The sequence below is a fragment of the Trachypithecus francoisi genome, unplaced genomic scaffold (assembly GCF_009764315.1).
Source record: "Trachypithecus francoisi isolate TF-2019V2 unplaced genomic scaffold, Tfra_2.0 Lachesis_group18, whole genome shotgun sequence".
In the NCBI taxonomy this organism is placed as follows: Eukaryota; Metazoa; Chordata; class Mammalia; order Primates; family Cercopithecidae; genus Trachypithecus; species Trachypithecus francoisi.
This window is the reverse complement of record NW_022681463.1, coordinates 8633257-8638706: the sequence shown is the minus strand read 5'-3', so window position 1 is coordinate 8638706 and position 5450 is coordinate 8633257.

Below are 5450 nucleotides of genomic sequence, written 5' to 3'. Positions count from 1 at the left end.
TTAGGAGATGAGCTTTGGCCTGAGAAAGGACCTCACTATTGGCAAGGAGGAAGTGAAGTTTGGATTCAGAAATTCGGAGCTAATAAGATTCTCACCGATGGAGGCGGACTTGGTTTCCGACAGTGGGCACCCTGGGCAGGGGAAGCTGGGCAGGGCTGCTGAAGTCTGGTGGGAGCCCTGGATTTATGAACTCTCACTTCCAGGAGGGGCTATGACCCCTCACTTCTAGGAGGGGCTATCTTCTTTCTGCTAACCTTCAGCCTGCCGTGCATTCCTATTAGAAGTCATAGTTGCTGTCATTTGTGCTGGTGGAACTAGGAAAGCAGTGTCCCTCTCAAGATATTATGGGACCCTAGGGAGATGCAGAGTCCAGGGGAGCAGAGGCAGCAGCACGGCTGCAGGAAGAAGTTGCGGTGGAACCCACACAAAGCCCATTCCCAGGTGGGCATGTAGGCCCAGGGGTGCGTGCCATAATTCCTTATGTATTAAAATGAAGTAGATTCTGTTTCATAGTCAACAGCTACTGAAGTCAGCAATATGTGCAAAATATACATTAGCAAAGCACCACTTCTTCTTCTGTCTCAAATGTCTTGTTGGTCCTACCAATTATTTGCTCTGCTTAATACTCTTCACAATGGTTAACTCAGTATAGTGTAGGTCATACATTAGTAGACACATGCTCTTATAACGAGTGTGATCATGGCAGGTGCCAGGCAAGTACATTCCGAGCCCAGATGTCTAGGAGGATATACAGGGTCAGGTGGCAATCGGCAAGGGAATATGGATCTGAGGCCAGTGTCTTCCTGGTGGTGTGGGCATGCCGGGGCATGGGTCTACCTGGAGGTCATTGCCTGGGAAAGCACTGGCTTTATTGATCCTCAGAGTGGGGACCATTGGCTGGCCACCTGAAAAATGACTGTCAAGCTTGATGGCCTTGTACAAGTTGTTTAATCTCTCTATGGTTTCTACGTTGGAAAATAGGCATAGCGATAGTTATCACCTTGTAGGGGGGTTGTCAGCATGAAATAAATGGATACAAATGCAATGTTTAGAAAAGTGTCTGAAACTAAGTCTTCAATTCCCACCCTCATTTACTCAGTGATCATTCAATAAATATTCATTGAGTGAGTGGGCTTCCATTGAGTTTTTGGGCACCGAATAATGCAGGTAGAAATATTTGCCTTCATGGAGCTTATTGCTAGGTCATAGAGTCATAAAGACATTTCTAGTTTAATCCTTTCATTCACATCACACACTTCTCCTATGTTGAGAAGATGGGCAGGCTGTGGCCTGGAAGCTGACCATGGGCCGGAAGCTGACTTACTAGCTTTGCTGATGAGTAAGCATTTCTGGTTTCTAACTGAGACTGAAGGAAGAAAATGTGTCCCTATCAAAACTGTTCATTCTTTCTCAATTGCTAATGCTTCCTTGAGGATTTATGGATTCAGCACTAATAAACTGTGGATTGGAAGTTCAACTGAATGACTGACCGATTTCACCTCTGTGCTGGAAATCAAAGACCAGATTACAGTGAAATTGAGTTTCAGAAGTTAAGCAAGAGGAACTTCCACTTTTGATCTCTGCAGTAGGGAAGGGTAGAAGTTGAGAGTTGGTTCACACATGGAAGTTCTATAGAGGATTCAAAAACATTTTTATTTTTTTCAGGGGGAGGGGCTTTCCAGGAATGGCCCAAAGCCCCCAATTCAATTTAAACACACCAAGAAAATCTCCACAGCTCCATGCCACATGGCGGTATTTCACTCCAACACAAGCTTTTTGGCATAGTGTCCAGGGCTAAATGTTTACAAATACTGCACTTTGTTTGTAGGGCTGGATCTCAGAGTTCAGATCTCATACTCTTTAGTTGCATTAACTGATTCCAGGAAAAGAAACGAGAGAAAAGACTTACCAAAAGCAAAGAAAGAAAACCAGCAATATTTTCTCATCTTTAATCATGGAATTTGGCATGAGGAACCTCAGCTTTTTCATGTTTATCATAAAGTTTTACTTATTCATTTATTCCACAAAGGCTCTTTGGGAGTCTACTTTTTTGCCAGGCATTGCACTCCACATCAGAGATGACACTGTGGGCACAACAGCAACAGCAGTACCAAAAAGGTGTGGTCCTGGTCTTTATGGAGCTAATGGTTTAGTGGGAGAGATGGGTAGTAGTGGCAATGATTGTATAATTAACACTGGAGTGTTTCCAAGAGACGAGTTTCCATAAGAACAAATACTAGGAGGAATTGCTTAATCAGGGAAGTCAGGGGAAGCTGAGCTCAGAAGGAGAGGGAAGGATGGACCAGACCAAGAGGGAGAGACAGAAGCAGCGGGCTCCAGAGGGGAGCAATGTGCAAAGGCTGCGTGGTGCAAACACCACCCTGGAGAGATGCTGGAGTGAGGAGTGCAGAGGCACAGAGAGAGGGGAGTGGGAGAGGGAAGGCTGGTGTGGTTTACAGTAAGGATTTTGACCACCATCGACGCCTGGAGCTACGGAAATGTTTAAGGGGAGGCGTGAGGAGTATGGTTAGGTTTGTGGGGTTGGGGGGACGGCTTGTGCAAGATCGGGGAGGGAGATCTGTAGATTGTAGGTCTACCACCTATGAGAGGAAGGAGGGGAGGAGGAAGCGGGGTGGAGCAGGCAAGCTGCAGACCGTGACAGAGATGTGACAAATTGCCGGACCACCCAGTGGGAGCTGTCTTCGTCAGCTTGGGCTGCTATAATGAAATGCCACAAGCTGGGGTCTGCAACAACAGAAATTTACTTTCTCACAGATCTGGAGGCTGGAAGTCTGAGATCAGTGTGCCAGCAGGGTGGGGTTCTTGGTGAGGGCCCTTTTTCTGGTTGTACTCTCACATGGCCTTTCCTTGAGGCCTGCAGGAGAAAGAGGGGGGTGGAGAGAGAGCGAGAGAGAGAGAGAGAGAGAGAGAGAGAGAGAATCTCAAGTCTCTTCTTCTTCTTATAAAGGTGTTAATTCTACCATGGGGGCCTCACCCTCAGGACCTCATCGAAACCCAAACATTCAGTCCATAGCAGGAGCTCCAGAGCAAAGATTTCTCCCTGGAGTCCTGCGTGGAGCAGAAGTGACCAGGCCCAGGTCCCCCATTATTCTTCCTCATAGACTGGGAGCTACCAGAGTGTTTGGCCTTGGGCAGAGCTGGGGTGGCCCCGACGGTGCTGCTCTCTGCTGATGGTCTCCACAGCTCCCCCAGCGAGGCCTTCCTGGAAGGAGCGCTGAGCAGCAAAGCTCTGTGGTCACAACTCAGGACAAAGAGGAACCAGCTGAACAGAGCCTTTCATGTGACAACAAAAAACGACCTGGCTCAAACATCACAACAGGCATCTGTGGAGCCTGGGAAATGACCTTTCTCATGGGGAGAACACAGAACACGCAAAGCTTTCTCTTAAAAGTCTACAAAATTATAATCTGATTACAACAGAACGTTTTGGTATTTTGAGTAATAGGTGTCACATCAGAATTCATATTTGCCAAACTTGGCATGATAATTGAATGCTTTTTGCTTATTTATATTTCACATTTTAGTTGTTTTCTAATAACCAAAAACGTTTGTATATTTTTAATAATAGTAGAGGTAAATGAAATTTTACATGTCAGTAAAAAAATTGAAAGATGATGCTTGTAATTTCAAGTCAATTAAAGAAAATTATTAATAAAATAATAAAATACAAATTATACATTTTATATTATGATACTTAAAGTAGATGACCTGGTTTATCCCCGAAGAGAAAGCATGGATGCATAAACCAGACCATATTGTAAATATTTCAAATTCTTTGGTAAATATTGCTTTAAGAAGGTGATTAGCAAATACTGTTTTAAGAAGGTGATGCAAAATTTGGAGTACTTTCTGTTTTGTATTTTTCTGGACTGTTTGTGAGCACTTGGTGCTTAACACACACTCAAAGAGGTACTGACAATTTATCATATTCTGAAGCAATAAAACAGGTTGAAAATATCTAATCAGTTGCCTGGCTAATCAAGTAAATGTTACAGAAATGGATCAATAAGATGGTTAGAAAACCAAGCAACTCCCTATTATAGACCTCTTCCTTGAGCTCCAAATCAGATAGCTTTATCGGTCTCTCTGAAAAGCATCTCCAATTTGAAACCTGTTTCTATTTCACCTGCTTCACCTGACAGGACCTACCTCCCCATCACCCACACATCCACTGGCCCAGGTATGTGCACCTAGTCCACCTAGTCCGCCCAAGACAAGAACCTGGAGGCCACCTGGGCTCCTTTCCCCTTCTCATAATATTCAACTGGTCACCAGATTCTGCCTTGTGAGGTCGCTCTGACCCCATCTCGCCTCTGCATGCCCTCCAGCACTGCCTTAGCTCAGGAACCTGTCTCCCAGCTTCCTGGAGCAGGCGCCTCTCCCCGGGTCTCCCCATCTCCAGAGTTACCACTGTCTATGGCAGTGGCTTTCAAAGTCATTCCCGGACCAGCAGTGGCAGCTAGAAGTGAGTTAGGAATGCAAATCCTCAAGCCCTATCCCAGACCTTCAGAATTGGAAACTCTCGGGGTAGGCCTGGCAATGGTGTTTGAGGGAGCTCTCGGGGGGCACTGATAGAATAAAGGCCATTAGAGTGGGCTCTAGTTCAATATGACTGATACCCTTATAAGAAGAAGAAATTTGGAGACAGTCATACAAAGAAAGAAGAAAATGTGAGAAGACACAGGGAGGAAATGACTGTCTACAAGCTAAGGAGAGAGGCCTGGAACAGACCTTTCCTTCACAGCCAACAGAAGGAACCAGCTTTGCCGACACCTTGATCTTGGACTTCCAGCTTCTAGACTGTGAGCATCAATGTCTGTCGTTGGAGCCACCCAGCTCATGACACTTTGTTACAGCAGCCCTAGGGAACTAACAGAATAGTGAAAAGCAAGAATTCTCCAATGATGGATCCCTCAGCTTTGGCATTAACTAGCATTGTGACTATGAGCAAGTTACTTGATTTTTCTGTGATTTGGTTTTGTCATCCATAAGATGGGGCTGTATGTACCTCAAAAACTTGCTAAAAAGAGTAAATGAGTTGATTGTGTGGAGCACTAGTTAGTGGCTGGTATAGAGGAGAACTAAATGTTGGCGAATGTTCCATAAACTCTTCAAGTGCATCTGGCCTGCCTCTCCTCCCCACCAGGACCGCATGTCACCATTCACCATGGAAGATGCATTTACAGACATGATGGGGAGCTTTTGTTCATGGTAGCTGATATAGTTTGGCTCTGTGTCTCCACCTAAATCTCACCTTGAATTGTAATAATCCCCATGTGTCAAGGGGCTGGAGCAGGTGGAGGTGATTGGATCATGGGGGTGATGTCCCCCATGCTGTTCTCGTGATAATGAGTGAGTCTCATGAGATCTGATGGCTTTATAAGCATCTGGCATTTCCCCTGCTTGCACTCATTCTCTCTCCTGCCGCC